The 6,113-nt window shown below is 44.2% G+C and overlaps 1 pseudogene across 1 annotated transcript; it reads right to left on the bottom strand.

Moving 5' to 3' along the window:
* Window positions 1–317: 317 nt before the first annotated feature.
* LOC133395023 (uncharacterized) lies at window positions 318–3,965 on the bottom strand (annotated as a pseudogene). The gene has a single exon (XR_009767136.1). The product of XR_009767136.1 is annotated as an uncharacterized LOC133395023 (transcript).
* Between the last annotated feature and the right edge of the window lie 2,148 nt (window positions 3,966–6,113).

Genomic DNA, 6,113 nt, shown 5'->3' with positions numbered 1-6,113 from the left:
TCCAAATGAAGCCATCTTGCACTATTTGAATGGCCTTGAAATTTGATGTTGAGTTTTTTTGCCATCTATTATCGTTGTTACGGCCATGTTTCATCCAAATGAAGCCATCTTGCACTAATTCAATGGCCTTGAAATTTGATGTTGAATTTTTTTGCCATCTATTATCGTTGTTACGGCCGTGTTTCATCCAAATGAAGCCATCTTGCACTATTTGAATGGCCTTGAAATTTGATGTTGAGTTTTGTTGCCATTATAGGGTTATGCGTGTCAACTATTATCTACTTCGGATGTACGGAATGATTTCTACTCACGTCTGGTTCGCTTAGCGGTCAAAATGAAAGAGAGCGTTTATATTTTATTTCCGATGCACGGTAGTGCAGTTATCCGGTTCGGTACGATTACCGAATTAAGCCGATTGCTTGCATGCGGTGTAACGCAAGTGTGGTGTAACGCAGGTGTGGTGTATTAGCGCAACTATAGTGTGGTGCAGCTTGCGTGCGAGGTACGCCACATCACTTCCCCCTTTATTTAAAATTTATCTGGAAGATAAATTTTCCTACCATATCTCGTCTGATGGACGGCAGTTCGAGTCGCAAGTGGGTCGGTCGTTTTGGCGAGCAGATTGTTTTCCTCATCAACGGGGGTGGTGCTTTGGATCGGAGACTCATCATTCATCATGAATGCGGCCTTCAAACGATCGATGGAAATTTCACTTTTCCTGTCTCTGATATCTAAAACGAAAGATTTCTTGTTACGTTTTAATATTTTAAATGGACCATCATAAGGAGGGGTTAAAGCGGGTTTCACGGCGTCGATGCGGACAAAAACATGGGAACAGGAATTTAGTTGTTTTTGTACATATACTTTTTCTTTCGTGTTGTGGTTCGATGTGGGGGACGGCTTCAACGATGACATTATATTTTTTAGATTTGCTATGTAGTCAGGCGTGATGTTAGGTGAATTCGATGGTTCGTCAAAAAATTCACCAGGTAATCGAAGTGTTGTACCATAGATGAGTTCTGCACTGGTTGCACCGATGTCTTCTTTTATGGTGGAGCGCATACCAAGCAACACTATTGGGAGTGCTTCCGTCCAACGAGCGTTTTTGTGGCAAAGGATAGCGGTTTTTAGCTGTCGATGCATCCTTTCGATCTGGCCGTTTGATTGGGGGTGGTAAGGTGTTGTTCGAAGGTGGTCGATTCCGAGTGTTGCGGACAATGAACGAAACATTTCCGATTCAAACTGCCTTCCGAGATCGGTGGTTATTTTAGAGGGAACACCATATCTCGAAATCCATCCTGTAATAAAGGAACGTGCAACAGTTTCGGCGGTGATGTTGGGGATCGGTATTACTTCAGGCCATCGCGTAAATTTGGCGATCATCGTCAAGCAGTACGCGTTTCCTTCTGATGGTGGTAGTGGTCCGATTAAATCTATGTGTACGTGTGTGAAGCGTGCGTTCGGTGTGGCTATAGCGGCTGTAGGTGTCTTGTTATGCCGTATTATTTTGTTTTTTTGGCACTCGATACACGTCTCTACGAACGCTTTGCATTCCTTTCTAACTGATGGCCATACAAAGCGTTGCGATACCAGGTGTGTTGTTCCTCTAATACCAGGATGCGATAAGCTGTGCAGTTTGGAGATGATCAGTTTTCTGTGCGCTTTAGAAACGAAAGGTCGGATGTATCGAGTGGAAATATCGCAGAAAATAGATTTGGTAGAGTTCGGTATAGCCAGTGATTTTAATATCAGTGATGATGTTTTCGGTGGGTTGTTTAAAAAATGCTGTAGTTCGCTATCGGTTTGTTGTGCATCTGCTAATTGGTTATAATCGATGAGCGTGTTTATGCTATCTATACGACTTAACATATCTGCTACTAGGTTGTGTTTGCCGGCCACGTGTCGTATATCGGTGGTGTACTCGCTGATGAAAAGCAGTCTTCTTTGTTGCGTGGGATTGGCTCTTTCGAGTTTTTGATCGAATGCAGTGGTTAACGGTTTGTGATCCGTGTACACGATAAATTCACGTGCTTCCAAAAGGTCTTTAAAATGCTTTATCGATTCGTATATAGCATAAAGTTCGCGATCATAAGTGCTGGCTTTTTTAAGTGCAGGTGACAATTTTTTAGAAAAGAAAGCGAGAGGTTCGATACCCTTGTCAGTCAACTGATTTAATGCAGCTCCTATAGCATGACTTGAAGCGTCAACATCTAAGGCGAGCTTTGCATTTGGTGAAGGGTGAGCTAATAAAGCTGCGTTTGCCAGATCGTGTTTGCATTGTTCAAATGCTTGCGTGCTGTTTTCATCCCAGGTAAGTATAGTGGAGTCATTTTTTATGTTGCCATTCATCATACCGTGCAAAATTTGTTGGCGCTCTGCTGCATGCGGTATAAAACGCCGGTAAAAATTAATCGTGCCAAGGAAGCGTTTCATTTGTCTGGCTATGGTTGGTTTTGGAAAGTCAAAAATAGCTTGAACCTTGCTGGGTTTTGGTTTAATACCATCTGCGGTTACAAGATGACCGAGAAATTCTACTTTTGTTTGCGCGATTTGACTCTTTGTTGGATTAATTGTTAGTCCGTTCTGCCTCAAACGTTCGAACAATATGCGCAAATGTTGGTGGTGCTGTTCTTCGTTCTCGGAGGCGACGCATAAATCGTCAACATACGGAAAAACAAAATCTAAATCGCCAAGGATGGAATGCAAGTGCCGTTGTAACGTTTGTCCTGCGTTTCGAAGGCCAAATGTCATGAAATTAAATTCGAATAACCCGAATGGTGTTGAAATTGCTGTTTTGGGTATGTCTTCAGGAGCCACAGGTATTTGATGATATGCACGTTGCAAGTCGATGCATGAAAATATTTTTTTATTATATAAAATATTTGAAAAATCTTGAATGTGGGGGACGGGATACCAGTCAGGAACGGTAATAGCATTCAAGCTCCTATAATCCCCACAGGGTCGCCATTTTCCATCTGGTTTCTTTACGAGGTGTAAAGGGCTTGCCCAACAGCTTTTCGATGGTTTACAAATGCCGTTTTTTATGAGAAAGTCAAATTCAGCTTTTGCTTCACGTAACCTTTCTGGGTCCAAACGGCGTGGACGGCAAAAGACGGGTGGACCGGTGGTAATGATTTGATGTGTTACGTTTGTATTGACTGCTTTGCGTGTGTTATCGAGTATCGTGATATCTTTGTATTCGTTTAAGAGATGTGAGAAGCTATCGTTTGAACTACATGCGAATACTTGTGCTGGTAGTGTATTAGTGATGTGTTTTTAATTAGCTTGTTGCGTTTGATATCTACGAGTAGATCGAAGTGTTTTAAAAAATCAGCTCCGATAATATGCGAATCTACATCAGCTATTGTAAATGGCCATGTGAATGATTGGTTAAGACCGATGTCTAGGGTTAGGTTTTTTGTGCCGTACGTACCGATTGAGCTGCCGTTTGCAGCGAAGAGTTTTCTGGCTGGCATCGGGTTCATTCTGTCCTTGGCGGATGGTGGTATGACGGAAATCTCGGCGCCGGTGTCGATCAGGAATCTGTTGTTGGTTCTGCTGTCGTTCACATAGATGCGCTCGATTACTTCGGCCTTACCGGGGTTCAGCTTGATGCTGGTGCTGGTGGTATTTAGCGCGGGGCTTGCTTGTAGTGGTAAGCTGTTGCTGCTGCGCTGCTGCGATGAGGATGCGTTGTAGCTGGTGCTCACGGTCTCGGCTGGGTTGATGAGAGTGTCTCGGTCAGGATAAGTGTGAGAGTGTAGAGAGAAACGCACTACTTTTTTCGGGAGTAAACTGGCAGATGCTCGTCGAAAAAAATACACTTAGTGTTTGTATCGTTAGAGTGCTCCTTCTCACACTTCTCTGCCTTGTTTCCATGGCGATAGTGGAACCAACAGATCCAGCGGCGCGGTGCGCGTGATGGTGTGCGTGATCGCATGGCGCTAGAAGTTCGTTGCCCCCATGGCTGGCTAGACGGATGACGCTGTCTGGATCGAGAATTTCTGTGTGTGTTGCTATCTGCATACGAATATCGATCAGCTGTTAGGACTTCATCTAGGCGGCGAGAGAGTGCATCGATGCGGGCTTCTAAACTGCAGGCTGCGGCAGGAGTATCGATCTCATTCACGGTGCAAATGGCATTGCTAGGCGCTTCGAGGATTTTATCCGCTACGCTGGCTTGATCATCAAGTGATGCGGATGGCATTGCAGCAATAATGGAGCGAACTGTGGTTGGCAAGGCGCGTAACCAAATGTTAGATAGGATGCTATCGGAACATCCTTCTCCTCCCATTCTGCGCATCTCGGAAAGCAGCATACTCGGTTTCCGGTCGCCTAGCGAAACGCCCGAGAGTAAGCTTGTAAGCCTTTGGTTTTCCGACGGCAGAAAAAAATCGATGACCGATTTTTTTATGGTAGAGTATCTATCGGCCAAGGTCGACTTGTTGCATTTTGCAATGGCGGCGTGAAAGAACTTTGCGCGGGTACCGAGTGCAACGATCACTGCGTTAAACTTGTGCTTATCGGAAGCAACGTTGTTAACATAAAATGCCGCTTCTAAGCAAACGAACCATGTTTCCACATCTTCGGAGTCGAATTCGGGAAAGCGTATTTTGGCGTATGAGCTCGCGATCTCCGCCTCTTCTAGTTTCGGCTGTCGGATAATAGGCGCTGGCTGTAGCGGTGCTGGCGAATGCTGGGCTGCCATCGCTGGCGCAACCATCACCGGTGCTGGTGCGGGGTCGGTCATTGTCCTTACACTCGCGATTCTTATATAGCGAAACACTGAACTTGTTAACGCGACGCGCGGAATATTTTCGATCCGTATAAAATCGATGGCACTTCGCGGAAGTAGAGTACGCGGTCGAACACTCGCGGCGATAAATTACACGATTGTAATTTTTGCGATCGAAACTAAACTTTTTCGGTTTTCGCGTTCGGGGTCACCAGTTATAGGGTTATGCGTGTCAACTATTATCTACTTCGGATGTACGGAATGATTTCTACTCACGTCTGGTTCGCTTAGCGGTCAAAATGAAAGAGAGCGTTTATATTTTATTTCCGATGCACGGTAGTGCAGTTATCCGGTTCGGTACGATTACCGAATTAAGCCGATTGCTTGCATGCGGTGTAACGCAAGTGTGGTGTAACGCAGGTGTGGTGTATTAGCGCAACTATAGTGTGGTGCAGCTTGCGTGCGAGGTCGGGGTCACCAGTTATAGGATTATGCGTGTCAACTATTATCTACTTCGGATGTACGGAATGATTTCTACTCACGTCTGGTTCGCTTAGCGGTCAAAATGAAAGAGAGCGTTTATATTTTATTTCCGATGCACGGTAGTGCAGTTATCCGGTTCGGTACGATTACCGAATTAAGCCGATTGCTTGCATGCGGTGTAACGCAAGTGTGGTGTAACGCAGGTGTGGTGTATTAGCGCAACTATAGTGTGGTGCAACTTGCGTGCGAGGTACGCCACACCATCTATTATCGTTGTTACGGCCATGTTTCATCCAAATGAAGCCATCTTGCACTATTTGAATGGCCTTGAAATTTGAAGTTGAATTTTGTTGCCATCTATTATCGTTGTTACGGCCGTGTTTCGTCCAAATGAAGCCATCTTGCACTAATTCAATGGCCTTGAAATTTGATGTTGATTTTTTTTGCCATCTATTATCGTTGTTACGGCCATGTTTCATCCAAATAAAGGTATCTTGCACTAATTCATTGGCCTTGAAATTTGATGTTGAATTTTGTTGCCATCTATTATCGTTGTTACGGCCATGTTTCATCCAAATGAAGCCATCTTGCACTATTTGAATGGCCTTGAAATTTGATGTTGAATTTTGTTGCCATCTATTATCGTTGTTACGGCCATGTTTCATCCAAATGAAGCCATCTTGCTCTAATTCAATGGCCTTGAAATTTGATGTTGAGTTTTGTTGCCATCTATTATCTTTGTTACGGCCGTGTTTCATCCAAATGAAGCCATCTTGCACTATTTGAATGGCCTTGAAATTTGATGTTGAGTTTTGTTGCCATCTATTATCGTTGTTACGGCCATGTTTCATCCAAATGAAGCCATCTTGCACTATTTGAATGGCCTTGAAATTTG

This window comes from Anopheles gambiae, unplaced genomic scaffold (genome assembly GCF_943734735.2).
Source record: "Anopheles gambiae unplaced genomic scaffold, idAnoGambNW_F1_1 scaffold_27, whole genome shotgun sequence".
NCBI lineage: Eukaryota > Metazoa > Arthropoda > Insecta > Diptera > Culicidae > Anopheles > Anopheles gambiae.
This window is presented reverse-complemented; position numbering and strand designations above follow the sequence as displayed.